This window comes from Pogoniulus pusillus, chromosome 5, assembly GCF_015220805.1.
Source record: "Pogoniulus pusillus isolate bPogPus1 chromosome 5, bPogPus1.pri, whole genome shotgun sequence".
NCBI lineage: Eukaryota > Metazoa > Chordata > Aves > Piciformes > Lybiidae > Pogoniulus > Pogoniulus pusillus.
The window spans coordinates 23,405,033-23,422,558 of NC_087268.1; the positions used below are offsets into that span (position 1 = coordinate 23,405,033).

Below are 17,526 nucleotides of genomic sequence, written 5' to 3' on the forward strand. Positions count from 1 at the left end.
CAAGGCGCAGCCAAGCTACCTGCGAATCCTTTGAGAAGCAGAGCACATTCATGCCTGCACCATACATATATGGGGAGGCAAGAAACCCCCTGCCTAAGGCCTAGAGCTGTCTTGATTTGTCTACGGAGCTTGTCTCCCTGCTGCACAGCATAGACCCTGCTTGCCAGCTATTCTGGAAGTCTGGAAAGACCCAGGCCCAGCAGACCCTCAGACTGTCTGCAAGCCTGCAAACACAGCCTGCTAGCTGTGAGACCGTGTCAGAAGCTACATGGACAAATTCTTCTCCTGCACCTGGAAATCCTGCCAGCTGATCATCCCTGGACACACGGCTTCCAGAAGCAGCAGCTCCGAGGCAGAGACCACACCAGGAGAGAAGGTCAGAGAAAGCCTAATTACCCCAGAGACTGGGAAACCTTACCATTCCCTGCAAGACAGGACAGATATCAGCTTCACCAAGATCCCTGAGGCACACGCTGAGACAGAATCCTGAGAGGGTGATTAATGATTAATAACTGAGAATAACACATCTAAGCAAGCCTTAAATCCTTTGTAATATAAGTTGCCTCTACCTGAGAAGCACGCACAGTTTCAGCCCTTGCTGGGCAGACACTAGAGTTGTTAAGAGGCATTAAGCCTAAAGGAATTTCTCTCTGTCTATAGTTGTTGATAATTTGATATTTTCATTTAATAATCAATCCCTGTAAATATATCGCAAGCTATTTTCATAACTTTGCAATATGAACCTGATTTCTTAGCGGTTGGGGGTGGTACAAGTTTGTAAATATTAATTTTAATAAATAATTTTATAAAAATCAAAACCACCTCAAATTAATTTCTCACCTCCCCCTAACAGGGGAGGAATAGAGAAAACCCCTCCACGACAACAAAACTGAGAAGAGAGCTCATCAAAGTCTGTCAATATCTGGGTTTCAAGTGGATGGGGACAATCTCTTTTCGATGATCCTCAGCAGTAAGACAAGAAACAATGGATATAAACTTGAACATAGAGGGTTTCACCTCAACATGTGGGGAAGCTTCTTTACAGTGAGGGTGACAGAGCACTGGGACAGGCTGCTCGGAGAGGTTGTGGAGTCTCCTTCTCTGGAGACTTTCAAAACCTGCCTGGGTGCATTCCTGTTCAGATTACCCTAGGTGACCCTGCTTTGACAGAGAGGTTGGAGATTGGTCTAAATGATCACTGGAGGTGCCTTCCACCCCCTAATGTTCTATGCTTCTGTGATTCGTGTATCTCAACTAAAACCCTACTGTGGGAAGCTTTCTCCTGCAATGAGGTATGGAATGTAAACATCAGGCCCTGTGATGGGAAGTGTCCTTGGAGTCTTACAGATTCCCAGGGGCCTAGGCTGAGAACAGTGAGCAACCCATGCACAGCTGCAGGGGGGTGGAATCTGCCTGCCCCTGAGGCAGGCACAGCCCCAGGGGGCTGACCCCGGCTAGCCCCCCTGGGTGGGAGCCTCAGGGTGTTTACCACAAGCTAACCTATCTCTGCCTTACACTTAACTTGGGGCCGATCTGTACCGTCCACTTCTGCCAGCCCCAGGCTGGTTGTGCACACCCCCTCTGGGGGCTATATAAATCACTATATCGCCTTAATAAATCGTACTGATGCCTAGAAGCTGCTGTCTCGAGTCGTCAGTACCCCGATCTCGCCTCTCACCAGCCTCCGTACCCCGACACTCTACTTTTCCTTTTGTTATTCCCACACAAGCAGGAGAGAGAGAGAGACAGAGAGAGCACGGAGTGGGGAGAGAGGGGAGAGCAGATAAGTTAATCTGTTCACCGTGCATTAACCTGTTACAACATAGACTTCACATGGCCTATAAAAATGCCTGAATGATGCTGAGAATTCAAGAGTTATGCTCTTGAGATCCTGGCCTCATTATTATGCTGCTAAATAAGTACATTGAGTTCTGTGTTAGAAAACAAACAGCTCAAAATGAATATTTTAGCAGCTAAAACTTTGCCTTTAGCTGACTGCATGAATTAAAGTGAGAAAAGCAAAATCAGTTCTCTTTACACTTTGTCTGTCGAAGAATATTAAGCTGCATGCAAGATTTTGTCCTGCCTATTTAAACATGCATTTTGTGCTGGATTTTCTGAGGTGCTTCCCAGGAATTTTACTGAAATTTGCAAAGTCTGGATAGCTGAATACTTAAGTAGTATTTCAGGCAGATATAAGTGATGGAATTTTTGAAAGAGGGTAAATTTCATTTTTCCCCCAAGTTCCTCACTGTTCTGCATTCTTATTAGTCCTCATATCCCAGCATAAGTTTGAACAGTGTTCTGCTGAAAAGGGCATGGCTGCTGTTTCATGGCTAGCCCCTGTATAAATCATAGTGACAATTATTTATAGGAAGAAAAAAATCCCAGTCAGAAAATCAAAATGTCAGCAGAACTTTTGGTTCTTGTACCTTTGGGTCAAGTTATAGCAATTGAATCTTTTTTAGCTTTGTTTGCTCAGGAAATGAGAATAATTGTATTTCTTGTTTATGTTTATATCACAGTATCACAGTATCACCAAGGTTGGAAGAGACCTCACAGATCATCAAGTCCAACCCTTTACCACACAGCTCAAGGCTAGACCATGGCACCAAGTGCCACGTCCAACCTTGCCTTGAACAGCTCCAGGGACAGCGACTCCACCACCTCCCCAGGCAGCCCATTCCAGTGTCCAATGACTCTCTCAGTGAAGAACTTTCTCCTCACCTCGAGCCTAAATTTCCCCTGGTGTAGCTTGAGGCTGTGTCCTCTTGTTCTGGTGCTGGCCACCTGAGAGAAGACAGCAACCTCCTCCTGGCTACAACCACCCCTCAGGTAGTTGTAGACAGCAATAAGGTCACCCCTGAGCCTCCTCTTCTCCAGGCTAAACAATCCCAGCTCTCTCAGCCTCTCCTCGTAGGGCTGTGCTCAAGGCCTCTCACCAGCCTCGTCGCCCTTCTCTGGACATGCTCAAGCATCTCAATGTCCCTCCTAAACTGGGGGGCCCATGCATGCTATCTGTCCTTGCTTCAATAACTTTTGCACCTATTCACCAATTTTATTGAAATTTGACAGAAGAAAGTAAATTTTGGACATTCTGTATAAGGAAGCTCCCAAACAAAGGAGACATTTCTTAGTAATGCTCCCCAAAAAGGAAAAGGCTTCAGTGCTATTATGGATCATAGAATGACCACTCATCCTCAAGTTGTATGTCTTTGGGACATCTGCTTTCATTAGTTTCACTGCTCCTGCAATCAAAAATGCTTCTGATGCTGAGGACAATTCACTACTTTGATGGGTTGAGTGGACTGGTTCCCCCACAACAAAAGAGGAGAGTAAGAAAGAATCTTCTCTTAAAACATATATGTGAGCTCATTCAGCACTAAAGCCACATGCCTTGTAGAGCTCAAAGTCTCACCTTTGAGTCTCAGCAGGTTTCCTGATGTTGTCTGTAGTAGATCATTTCCTTTGTGTTGCCTTCACCATATTTCTCCAGCAGCACTACTTATTTCAGCGTCCCTCCAAAAAGATCTTTCACTACTACCACCCAGTGATTTGGTATTTAACTGGGCCTTAAGCTGCTCCAATGGCTTTACCTGAGGACACTGATTTGTAGAGGATTTCATCCTGCAAGTGGAAATCTGTTATCACAGAGGCTTTCTGGGCACTGATTTTTGCTTCTTAGCAAGCTGAGATTTTTGCAGCTACTGTGGCTGACTTTGCCACAAGAACCTATTTTTTAATGACAGTTGCATTCGTTTGAAGATGATTCAAAACATGATATGCCCCAACCAGATCACTGCTGACACCAAGTCTTCTTCACTTACATTTCCCTTAACTCTTTTGGGCTTCTACCTTCATCTTAAATTTTGGTCCTGGATTTCCTTTCCATCCTTTAGTATCATCTTTCTTTGAAAGCATTTTGGGAAAAGTACATGTTTTAATTATCTTCTTTTCCCTCATCTCTCTCCTTTTTTTTTTTTTTTTTTTTTGGCTGCATATTTAAAACCCCACTGCAAATGATCTTCATTCTGGTTGCCCATCCACTGAGGAGAGACTATTGAAGCTGCCAGAGGCAGCTATGGCTCTACATGTTGCCAGGATGGGATGCTCAGCTCCAGAACATCCAGACCATGTTTCAGGGAAGGGAGCCCTCACAGAAATGCAGGAAAAAGCAATTGAAATGCAGGGGGCTCAGATGGTTGGTGTAAGTCCTTAAGTCTTGTATAATCTTTCCAAGGCTCTGGCATGGGCAAAAGTGTCAGAAATATGCATACTCTGCACAGACAGACTACTGCTGACTTTGGCTGTCCTAAAGCTACCTCTCTTTGCTTGCACAGGAGTAAGCTTTTAAAGCAAGGAGACCAAGATGACAAGAATTAATGTGTGAATGAAAGAGGAGAGCAAGGAGAGTCCTACAGTCCAAAATATGCTTCTCGACTTACAGTTTGCATGCTAGAACAATCAAAAGAATATAAGGTGAGATGAGCACAGAGGGCAGCACTTCTTTTCTCTTTGGAAATGAACCCCACTGAGAGAGAAGGACAAAGTTCAAAATGGAACCTGAATATCTTGAAATCCTGTGAATACCTATTACAAGATTTCCATATCAAGAAAAGATTCATTTTTATGAAAGCAAAACCACCCTTTCTTCAGTGATAGACCAGAAGCTGTTATTCAGGCTCAAATGTAGTAACAATCAAAGTCTCCTTTCTCTGCCAAAGAAAGGGGAAGCAGCTCCTCCACCCACTCATTACAGCAGTGCATCTAGTCCTACAAAATTCCCTCTTCTAATTGCCTACATTTCCTATTCCCTTTGAAATGGGTTATAAAAGTCCAAGACTGCTTGCACAGGGTCCCCATACATTGAACAGAAATTAAACTATCTGTAACAAAGGCATCTCTCTTCATGTGACAAATCCTGTTCTTTTCTGCAAAAAATGTCTCCCATATCTGCTAACTTGGCAGGCTAAAAAAACCCACATGCATAGAATAACAACTGTCCTGGCTTTTCAGCTGATGTAGCAAAAGAAACTTTCAAAGGGAACAACAGTAACTGTAATGCTATCGCACAGCAAAGCAAACAGTGCAGCAGCCCTCACAGCACTGGTATAACCCTCCTTTAGTCAGTAAGGTTCTGTAGACTTCAGTGAATAAGAGGCTATGTGTTAAGGAGTGAAAATAGGGCTGCAGCCCATGTTCATTATGAGCAGCACAGTTAGGCAAATGTGACTGGCAGACAAAAGCAGTTGCTCCACCTCAGAAAAAAAAGAGCTTTCCCACAAGAGGCTAGGATGAAAAAGTATCATCTCCTCCACTTTTTTTTTTTTTAAATCAGTAGACATATATAACTGCAGTGAGAGTGACAGAGCACTGGCTGCATAGAGAGGTTGTGGAGACTCCTTCTCTAGAGACTTTCAAATCCCACCTGTATGCATTCCTTGCAAACTACCCTAGGGGATCCTGCCTTGGCAGGGGGGTTGGACTTGATGATCTCTGGAGGTCCCTTCCAACCTCTTAAGTTCGGTGATTCCGTGATTCACCACTCCAAGGAATCAGAACAATGGCATATTGAGGAACTAAGTGTGTGAGAGAAGTTGCCTCTGCCTTCCACTGTGCAGTGGTAAGGAAAAGGAGGGACGCTCACTATGTTTCCATTACCTTGGTGAGAACATATGAGTGATCATCAGCACTGTTATAAAACTTTAGCATCCTTCTCTGTTCTTGGTCACTCTGTATATATTGCCATTTGCTCCACAATGCTTCCTGTTGTGATACTCAACTATTTTGAGCCTTTCAGGCACTCTGTTATTAAAATAAATATATATATTTCTCATGTTTCCAGAGATGCTAATTAGCATGTCGGAGATGCCTTAATCTGCTTCTCTTTAAAAAATGTCATCCAGTTTCTAGGGAATTACTCTGAGCTCGCATTTCTCTTTACTTTTTGATGAGATTAAGACGTTGGTGAGAGTTATTTATAGGAGGTTATAATGGCTACAGATGCTTTGAAGAGATAATTTCAAAAAGGCATATTTCCTTTATAACTGCACAGATTTCAAGAGAATTTTAAGAGTGAAAATTCCCTTTCAGACTCAGCATCTTATAATGAGCCGGCACCTGTGGCTCATCTGTGTTAAAATGAAGCCAAGCAATGCCCTTCAAACCTCATTAAATTTTGAAAGTTATGACATATAAGGATGTAGATGTTGATGGTCCTGCATAGGCTGCCTAGCAGATTGCTTCATCTGGGTGCTATGTCTAAGTGTCATATGAAGTACATTTCAACTGAAAAAAGGACCTCAAAATCCAACATTTAATGTAGACTGCTTGTAGAAGAGTTTGCATAAAACATAAGGAGACAAGCACTGCAAGGAGAAATTCCTCCCAGTCAGCCAACTAGAACTGGATTTTCAATTAAAAATCAATTTAAAAAACCCTGACCACCAACAAAACAAACTCTGGTGGCTCTAAAAACAGTGCCTGGCTTCACTGCCTGTTTTTAAGTATCAGAGGCAATGTGTCGCTTGTGCATTTCTTGCATTCTTTCTAAATCCAATACATAACCAGAACATTTTCAGGAAAGTGCAGCTGCAAACCCAAAACTGTCTTATGGGTGGAGCTCAAGATATTTAATGGCAGATTTAGGGCTCTGGCAAAGATGATGCAGCCCATCTTCAGGATATTTTTCAGACTTAGTTATGACTTGATCATGAGAAGCAGAGAAGGAAGTGCACAACTGCGCTGCACTACAGGCCGGGCTGAAAAGCCACTGTGATCCAGTTCTCCAGTCTCTTTGGCTGAGGATGCTCCTGATTAAAATCTGCTGTTCTGACATATCCACTCCCTGTCCTTGGGGCAGAATACAAAAACACGGCTGTGGTGAGTTTGCTCTCACTCTTCCTTCTTCCCTGTATGTGCAGGCAACTCTCCCAGGGAGCCCGATATCAATCACATTTTGGATTGTCATGTAAATTACACACTTGGCCTCGATTTCCAGGGGCTATAATAGATTACCTATGTAGGTACAAGTACTTAATGCAGAGGAAGCCCACACATCCATCAAACCTACACCATTATGATCTTGATGATTGCTGAAATATATAAAAATACATCTAAGTTAAACAATATGGTAGCTGATACTTATAACACACACAGCATGAGCACAGGCTTCTGAATTCTCTTCCATAGTTTTTACAATGGATCCCTCCCCCAGTGACTTCTTACAAACCTGCCCCAGAGAAAGTAAAATCACTACAACTCAGAATCTGTAAAGTTGGAAAAATGAAATAGTATTTTTATGGTTTAAATATCACAGTTTAGACAGAACAAACTATTACAGAATATAGTAGCCTTAAAAAAGATGTGGATGGGGACAAGTGGCGGTGAAGCCGCAAAGCAGCAGCCAAAACAGCGTTGGGGGAAGTTCGCAGCGGGCGCAGCAAAAAGGGCAAGATACAAGCTGTGCTTCCAGACATAAAGCTTTCGATGCTCCAATGAAATTATATTAACTTATCCATGGTTGCCATTTTATGGCCTATCTCTGTTCACCTCTCCACTCAGAGATTCCAGTACTCTTCCAATTCTAATTTTTTCTGTTCTGATTTTTTTTTTAATGTCTGAGCTAGAAATTTAGCTCAAACAGACGCAGTTTTATAAGATGGACATTTTCAAGAGAAGAGAGTTAGTAGAACAACATTACTGAAGGTCTGCATAGTACCAAATTAGTATAGTAACAAAAGTCTATAGACTGCATATGATAGACTTTTCTAATGATTTTTCTATATCTTTATGCCCTTCCACTGTTCATAATTCTTTATTATTTTTTACTTTAATTTGCATCTCACCAGATATCAATCTGGCCTCCTGTGTTTTAAATAACAATAGACCTTGGAAATCTTTTTGTGCATCTTCACTTTTGTATATCTTTGTGAAGGGTTAACCCTCTTGGGGGTGTGGTCTTGACCCCTCCCCAGAGGTGGGTCTGAACACCACCAGGTGTGGTGGTTTAGTCCACTCCCACTTCCTGCCTAAGATCCATAAAAGCAGGGAGACTGCCTGTTTCTCTCTCTTGCCCTGCCTCTCTGTTTGCTGGAAATCACCATTCCTGTTTCCTGTTGCTCTTTGCTTTACCGTGTGGCCATCATCACCACGAGGTGGTCAAGCCCAGTGCCATCAATCTGGTTGTATTTACCTATTTTGTACCTTATTTTCCTTCCCCTATACCTTCTGTAACTTACCTACCTCATATACCTTTTATTTATTGTTAAACTTTTCTTCTAACTTCCAAATTGAAGTGAGATTAATTTTTTGGGTGTGCTTACCTTTCCTCTCTCTACATCTAATTCCTTTCCTTTGGGGAAGAAGGGGGAGGAGAGAAAGGCATCCTGTAAATTGTTATTGGTTCTATCAACTATATTTGTGTCTCTGGGAAATTTAAATTAGAACTGAGACAATCTTCAAAATGTAATAGTTTGCTCAAGCAGTTTGGCATCTGTATTAGTAAGTATTCTGAGTCAAAAAAGGTGCTTCTTTCTCTTTTTTGTTGTTTGAGATTTTTTTTCATAATAAAAAGATGAGGTTGCAATGCAGACACATAGTAGTAGCAAATCCATTAAATTGGAAGGAATAATAGTTGCTTGCACAATAGCTTGTTTCAATGAGTTGCTGGGTATTGTTTGAAATTAATAGCCTAGTATTATGGCTAGGTGTGGTTCAAGACATTAAAGTTTCCAGGTGATCTGAGAGAGTTTTCTTGGGCTTTTTCCTTGCAATGTCCCATTGGATTAACCACTTTTTAAGGAGAAAGCACATGTCTGTAATGGAAAATCCAATATTTCGGGTGCGTATATTCTATATGGCTCAAGGTCTGATTTTGCCCAAGTTTTCGTACATCTAGTGGGACTTGGTGTTTCACTATACTGGATGCCTCACGTCTAGTTACTGAGCATGGAAGCCATGCCTGTTGTGGCAGGGCTAAACATGACACTCATTGGGACAGAACATATTTTTCTCCAAGGCATTATCAATTCCTTTGAGCTCTTGTGTGTCTCCCCAACTTTTCACATTCTTGGGCTCTTTTCCCAAAGAAAAAAAATGTAAGAGTTGCCATTCAGCTACAGGAGATTATGCAGCTGTTCCAGACTTTTTTCCTCTATCACATTCAGGTGTGCAGCAGACATGGAAGCAGTTCAAAATCCTTGGTGACAAGTGTTTTAATTTCTTCATCTCACACCTACTCTACTATTCAGTGATGATAATTTAAAACATGTCACTTACCATGAGCTTATTTGGTATTTGTGATTCCTTGCAACAACTCTAATAATTGATTGATAGATTCTTGTTATTTCTTAAAGCACACTGGTTGGAAGACTCTTGAGTTAAACAGCTTCCCAGCACCTAAATTAGAGCTGTAGCAACTCTAGAAGCTAATTGAAAACGTTGCCATCAAAGAGGCTGCAGCAGTCAGATACAAATCCAATGAAATGCTGTAATCAACAGGAAAATCAGTCTGAAAATATAATGATTCCATTATAAAGTGCACTGTCACCTGAAACACAGTGCTTGTCCCCAGCCAGCCTGTTATTAAAAAATGAGAATAGAGGGAGCTGAGATGGTGACAGGAATGGCTGGGATCAGAAACAACATTTGTATGAAAAGAGATTGAAAAGTTTGGGACCATTTATTTTAGGAAGAAAGACAAATAGATGTTGCCAACAGATTTCAAAATAATATGTGACATAAGAAGGTTGCATGAGTGCTTCTAGACATGTCCCCACAGAATACAAAATGGTGAGAGCTTGCTATTAAATTCAGAGGGAAAAAAGTATTTTTAAAAGGTAGAATTATTTTTCAATGAAGTACACAGACAATAAACTTTATTGCTCGTTGATGTTTATTATCAGAGCTATCATTGAAAAACCCTCTCAGAATAATAAACAAGCCTACAGGTAAGTATACCAGGATATATACATTAGGAGTTTTAAGTAATGAAAGAGGGACTGGAAAAATGAGGAAAAACCTCGTTTCCTTTCAGGGCTTCTCAACCTACACCTGAGAATACCGAAATGAAATTTTCCATCTTGAGAGGAGTGTCGGGGTCACCCACAGGGAAAGGAAGACAGAAGGGCTATCATAGCTTCTGCCAGGAAATCTACCAGTGCTGATGGGTTGCCAGTTTTGGCACTGCCTTTCAGCCTGAGGTGCAAAAAAATAGCAAAAACTGATGGTCTTGCCATGTCACCACCTGGTTAGCCTCTGAGGCATCTCTGACAGGTGGATGATTCTACCTTCTGGGAAAGGTAGAAATGCTGAAACTAGTGGTGCTCACTGACCCTGGAAAGGATGTAAAGATGTCTAAGCCACCTACTAAAGAGCCACTCAAATCCTTGAGAAAGCTTAATCCTAACATGACAGTTGAGAGCAGAAGGGCTAAAAGTTACCCTTGGGAAGCTCTGGGTGGTGAGATGCTGCCACTGGCAGGATCCCACCATTCAGGTCTGCTGAAAGGAGAGGGCACTGACACAGCAGTTCCAACAGGCAGCCCAAACCTTCCAAAGGGGGATGAGATTGCTATTTCTATTGTCTATATGTGGCAGCAATGGCCAGCAGAATTTCACCACCTTGCAGGACTCTTCAGGAACTGTAACTAAAGCACTACAAACCAGTTTGCAACCTGACTGAAGTTTTGATCTGACTCATACCTGTGCAGAATCCACAGATTTCACACAGGCAGCTTCCCCAGCTAACAAAAAACAGTTTCATTTTCTCAGAAACTGCAGGTATGGCCTGTTGCTAGAACATGGTGGTGGACTAGATGTAGGGTCAGGTTAGATCTAATATTTTTTATGTTTTTAACAACAGTGTACTTTTGTTAATAGAATGCTCCACTTCTGCTGTCCTTGCACACTCATGAGGTGTGAGCCAAAGCAATTTCCTTTCCTGAAATCTTAAGTAGAACTAAAAGGATGAGTCCTTTTCCAAAATAGCTTGGAGACACGTTCGTTCTTTTAATGTTCTTCACGCTTTGCTGATGATGCATTTTTGTTTATGTCTGGGGAATGAATACACTCCCTTTTGTCATCACTTGTAGACGCTGCTACACTTCTGCTGAGCTCTCCACCCTGGATGCCATTCCAGCAGCTATGTTGTAAATCACTTCTTTGCTTCAGGACCTCACATTTGCAAGGTCAATTGCTGCTGAAAGGATGATTACTATAAAGCTGCTACACATAGAGAGGCTGACAATCATGGTGCCCTTGAGCACTGACTGTAGGAGGTGGCTACCATCCCATTTTCTGTGCCAGACAAATCTATAGTTAACCAGTGTTCACTCTCTGGTATGGTCCCAGAGAGGGAAAAACTGAACAGCTGTCCTGTGATTTCATCTCTGGTATTAATATTAAACAAAAATGTATCCAGAAAAAGATCTTTATAACTACAGCTTTCACTGACATAATGGTGGTCTTGGTTTATAAATCTACTTCTTCCTGGATAATTCAAATCAATATCTCCTTACTGCACATTTTCGTATGTACAGATGGACCACAAGGCTGAATTCCTTACCTAAGGGGAGATCTCTTCACTATCTACAGCTACCTGAAAGGATGTTGTGGAGAGGTTGGTGCTGGTCTCACAGGTGAATAGTGATAGAAGAGGGAATGGCCTAAAGCTGCAAATGGGTAGGTTTAGACTAGGTATTAGGAAGTTTTTTCCACAGAAAGAGTGGTCAGGCATTGGAATGGGCTGCCCGAGGAGGTGGCTGAGTCATCAATCCTGGATCTGTTTAAAAGTCATTTGGATGTGGTGGTTGGGGATATGGTTTAGGGTGAATCTTGTAGAGTAGGGATATCAGTTGACTTGGTGATCCTCAGGTCTGAATGTTTCTGTGATTCTGTGATCTGCTATGGAAGAATGGAATCCAATTCTGACTTTATAAACCTGCACTAAGTGGAATAAGGCTTCAACATTACACAAGGTAACTGCATTTCTAGACCCCCTGTCTTCTGTTTTGGTAACGTTCAGCACAGCCTAGGTATCAAGCGAGCAGAGGGCAGCGCAGACATGCATTGGTCTCTGGTGGATAGGATGTCAGAGTAGAACTCCTCCCTGTTTTGAACACAGACTATGACGGAAACAGCATAAAGAGGAGCAATTGACTGCAGATCATCACACAAGACCAACAGCAGTCAGAAATATTGACCAAATGGCCCAAAAATAGGCTTATTCATGCCTTGTCTTGCCTGGACATGTTTTTCTGCCCATAACCAGAGGTAAACACAAAAGTGAGCACAAAGGGGCACAACAGGCCTGGTGCCATAAAGTCTGGCCTGCCCAGGCTTTAGTTTGTATAATGTGGTTGTGTAAGCCCCCACATGCCCAGCTCGTGCCTGCCTAGTGTTAAGGCCTGTGTGAGTCCCCTATTTGGAAGGTCCAGGCTTGTGGCTTTTCCTTGTTATGGTAAGCTTGGCTGATTGCCAACCTGATTGGTTCTTCTGGTGGCCAAGGGGCCATTAATCTCGGCCCTCATTGAATAAATGGGGGTACACAGGTAAACAAAGTGCTCAGGCTCCCCCACATTGCTCACTTGCTTTCATTATTATGCTTAAGCCTGCCTGTGTCTGCGGAGCTCAGTCTCCCGTGCAGCCGTGTTACATCGTACTCCTTCTGCACCTGAGGTCCTGCCTAAGAATCCCCGGACAGAGCGTCCAGAAGAAGCCAGGAGACAAGGGCAAAGATTGCATCCTTTCCCCAGGGGCACAAGGTCAGAGACTGTCCTTTCCCCTGAAGCCAGGAGAATTCCAGCCTCGATGTCCACGGGCAAAGAGTCCCCTGAAGATTGGACACTGGTATAGGCTGTGATGTGGCCCCAGAGGGTGACTGATAATTAATAAGAACTTGTAAGTAAGTGCTTTAATGCCTCTGTAATTTCTATTGCCTCCTGCTATTGCAGAAAGAGCTTCAGTCCACCTACTGGCAAGCAGTACATTGACCCCAAGCGGCATTCAGCTGTGGGTAAAGTCCTCTCTCTGTTTAATAGTTTGAATGTCTGCTTGTTATTAACAAGTTACTGTTTGATATATTACCAAAATGTCTTTCGTAACTGTGTAGATTCATATTAATATTAAAATTCAGTGGTTGGGGGTGGCAAGAGTTCAGAATATTGAAGTTAATAAATTACATATTTTAATAGAATATCATCTTGCACCAATTAATTTCTCCCCTCCGCCACAATTGGTGTAGGCAGCAGAATCCCCTCCACAACACCGAAACTGAGAGACAAGACTCCGAGGGCTCTGTGTCTCCAAGTACATCAGGTACATTGCACTGCTAATCCGAATGGGCTTCTGAAAGTACTGATGTGTGTTTGAGATAATCTTTTCTATTGTTAGGGCAACCTCATTTTGAGATCCAGTGTCCTAGTCTGTAGACATTCAAGCTCATATCCTTGAATATTTTTGTTTCTTTGGCTATTACTGAAATTACTAATAGTTCCCTTTGAGCATGACCTGTTAATGGGCTAGAGCCAACAATATCACCCACACTCCTTGGTGATTTTATTTTCCTTTTCTGTTGGTAGAACAGCAGGGTTTTGTGGTTTGTTTTCTTGTTTGGTTGGAGGTTTTTCTTAGGTTATCTCAAAATGCAAGGAAGAGCAGTGTCATGAAAACTTAGGCTTTTGTCATCCATTGCAACTATTAAATCCGAGGGATTTACAGAAGGGCAACACATAGTTAAACTTTCTAGGAAATATAAATTGTTAAAGGTTATGTTTTCAATCATCTTCCCTCAGAGAAAGCAGCACGTATAATAATCTGGCTAAACTGAACACACGTGCACAAAAGAACAACCATTCACAGCTTCCTCCTAGATGGTGCTAGGAGCACAAAGGCACTTGTGCACACACAGGCACCTCTAGGCTCTATTTGGGATATCCTCTCCAGATAGTATAGATTTCCCAGACACCTAGCCAAATGACTCCATTTGCCTCAGGGTGGCCAAACACTTTGACACACAGTCCAATTCTAATCACACCAACATGAAAGGGCCTTGAGACAGCACGGAAATGTTAGTAATCACCACTATCACTAGGGTTGCTCACCACTGAAGTGTTTGTAGTGTGGTTTGTAGTGTTTCCACCCACAATAGTTTAAGTGAAGAGCTCTGTTACTGATACTACTTTCAATTTCAGAGCAAACTGTAAGATCTTCTCTCAAAGTAACCTTTCCTGCATGTTTCCTGGAAGGACAAAACAAAATCTACACTTTTGTTCAGAAGGAATCAAAACCAGACAAACAGTAAGAGCTGTCCTGGGAATTTCATGAGAGACTTTTGAATGCATAGGCTGTCAGTGAAAGCAAAAGGCATCTGGCCTGCTTCTCTGACAAGTTCAGAGCAGAAGGACACAATAATAATGGCAAAATATTGATAGTTTTTTGACTGTAATGAAGTCTAAATTTACACAACCCAGCAGGGGCTCTGGCATAGCAACACTGCATTCCTTGAGAAACATGATTATTACCAAAATATTAAATTATTTTTCAATAGAATATTTCACCCACATAAACAGGTAAAGCTGCTGGAGAGAAAAATCAAATTCTAATTATATCTTTAGACTTCAGTGATGAATGCCTTCCTTCAGACTCCAGGAGACAGATAAATTTAAAGACAGTTTTCCTGAAGCCTTGATTTCTCCTACACTCTCAACTAGGGCTTAGGAATGTCATATTGAAGATAAAATTTAATTTCCATGAAAGAAGTGGATGACTCTGGGAACTGATAACAACATGTAGAGTCTTTTGCCTTTGTAAGTCACTAGTTGAGATAGGGGTCAAACTGTGACTGATCTTTGCTCCCCTCTGATGGCTGTTGATTATATGGTCCATGACATGAATCAGTCCTTTCCAGCTCCGTTATGCATTCTCACTGCTGGCACAGTCCCAGCTGTTTTATTTGTCAGATATTGCAGGTCTGTGGAGGCAGTGATGGTATGGAAGCCAATGACTTCTTTGTCATTGATAGATTTTTAGCCTTCTTCCTTCTGGCCAAGGTGGAAGTTATACACTTGGCAGTATAATTCAACTCCACTCTTCACAGTATACTATTCCCATGCTTGGCAGAGAATCTGTTCTCCACTGTTGTCAGCTGAACAGCTTTCAGTAAGACTAAAATTCTGTTTAAAAACAATGCCCTTGTCTCTTCCTCCTACACAATGTATTTTCACACATACAAAAAAAAATGCAGTCCAACCCATAACTAAAGATACTTCCACCTCCTTAGTCTACAGGGAGGTTATCAATCATTTCAGTGAATCATAGATTATTTACTGCTGACCTGATTTGGCAAGGGGAGTTAAGGGGGGACAGGAAATAACTCTAGTATTTGAAAAATCAAATATAGAATACAATGCTAAGAAGACTTATCTCAACTGTGCTCCTATGAGTCTGAAACAAAGCTGGTATTTACAAATACCATAGGTGTATATTTTCTGGTCATGAAATGGCATCGTATTGAAGTTATGAGAAGTGCAGAGTGAGAGAGTCTGTAAAAGATTTGATATTCATGAAGTGAAAATAAAATGCAACATAAATCTTTGAAAGTTTGCTGCATATCCTCTTTAGGAGGTGAAAAGAGATTTAACTCTAAAAGAAAATGCAGAAATAGAGAAAGGATGACATACATTCTTATATCTCTTTTTGTCCCCACTTTAAGCTGAATCTGCTGTCCTATAAAGCCTGCTGCCCACAGTTACCATCTCACTGGTTACATGCACAACACCTTGGTGTGGGACATTCTTACTACAGTGTGTGCTTTTCATATCCTACCTACAAGATCACCAAACTGTAAGTCTCTGTGGTAGTGTAATTTTGCATAGATAGCATGAAGTGAAAATCACATTGTTGTGGCCTAAACAGTTGCCCACAACAATGGCTACATCAATTATTTGCTTTCTGCTTTTAGACCGTATCACACTTCAGCCTGTTTCTCTTAGCCTATCAGCATGATATATCCAGTATAATAACATCATTAAACCTGCAACTTTGGCAAGTGGAACTGCCTGGAACATAGCAATGTTACATCCTCTTTAACATCTTCATAGATGATCTGGATGAGGGCATGGAGTCAGTCATCAGCAAGTTTGCAGATGACACCAAGCTGGGGGCAGATGTGGCTGGGTTGGAGGGCAGAAGGGCTCTGCAGCGGGACCTTGACCGCCTGCACAGATGGGCAGAGTCCAAGGGGATGGCATTCAATAGCTCCAAGTGCAGGGTGCTGCACTTTGGCCACAACAACCCCATGCAGAGATACAGGCTGGGGTCGGAGTGGCTGGAGAGCAGCCAGACAGAGAGGGATCTGGGGGTGCTGATTGATACCCGCCTGAACATGAGCCAGCAGTGTGCCCAGGTGGCCAAGAGAGCCAGTGGCATGCTGGCCTACATCAGGAATGGTGTGGTCAGCAGGAGCAGGGAGGTCATTCTGCCCCTGTACTCTGCACTGGTTAGACCACACCTTGAGTACTGTGTTCAGTTCTGGGCCCCCCAGTTTAGGAAGGATACTGAGATGCTTGAGCGTGTCCAGAGAAGGGCGACGAGGCTGGTGAGAGGCCTTGAGCACAGCCCTACGAGGAGAGGCTGAGGGAGCTGGGATTGTTTAGCCTGGAGAAGAGGAGGCTCAGGGGTGACCTTATTGCTGTCTACAACTACCTGAGGGGTGGTTGTGGCCAGGAGGAGGTTGCTCTCTTCTCTCAGGTGGCCAGCGCCAGAACAAGAGGACACAGCCTCAGGCTGCGCCAGGGGAAATTTAGGCTCGAGGTGAGGAGAAAGTTCTTCACTGAGAGAGTCATTGGACACTGGAATGGGCTGCCCGGGGAGGTGGTGGAGTCGCCGTCCCTGGGGCTGTTCAAGGCAGGATTGGACGTGGCACTTGGTGCCATGGTCTAGCCTTGAGCTCTCTGGTAAAGGGTTGGACTTGATGATACTGTGAGGTCTCTTCCAACCTTGGTGATACTGTGATAATTTCCTACATCTCCTACTGTCTACAAATACAAAGAGCTTACTCTGTGTAGAAGAAAAAAAAACAAATGGCACTTAGTATCCCTCCGAATGACCTTATTTTTTTATAGAACACTATACCAAAACATGTATCAAGAACAGTTGTAACTGGTGTCACAGGTTTCAGACAGATCAAGCACTCTATGGAGTCCCAGGAGGAAAAGGCTTTAGTAAATGAGGACTGCTTGGACACTAGTCTGTAGAAAACTGCTGCCTTATTTTCTAGAAATAATATTTGAAATTTGTTTCCACAGAAACTACATTTTAGGCATAGGCTGTTCCTTAGTTTTAATGCAAAGCAAACATTTTTAAAGCCCTTTAGAATATTTGGTGAAATTAGGATTATTTTTAATTTTGCATTAATGGAAATACTTTTTTTTTCAATCAGTTTTGATTGGTAGTTGTCCTAAATTAGGTTTAAAATAAAGATAAAACTGAAAACATACTGAAGTGTATGAGTGAGTATAGTTCTCAG

At 42.4% G+C, this 17,526-nt stretch overlaps 1 protein-coding gene and 1 long non-coding RNA gene across 4 annotated transcripts in view; one reads left to right on the top strand and one right to left on the bottom strand.

The window, feature by feature from the left end:
• The window catches only part of GABRG3 (gamma-aminobutyric acid type A receptor subunit gamma3), a 356,600-nt gene that overhangs the window by 68,229 nt on the left and 270,845 nt on the right, over positions 1 to 17,526 (bottom strand). The gene's annotated exons all lie outside the window — the stretch shown is intronic.
• LOC135175422 (uncharacterized) lies at positions 12,950 to 15,751 on the top strand. The gene is made up of 3 exons (XR_010302354.1): positions 12,950 to 13,014; positions 13,243 to 13,316; positions 15,712 to 15,751. It is a non-coding gene; the product is annotated as an uncharacterized LOC135175422 (long non-coding RNA).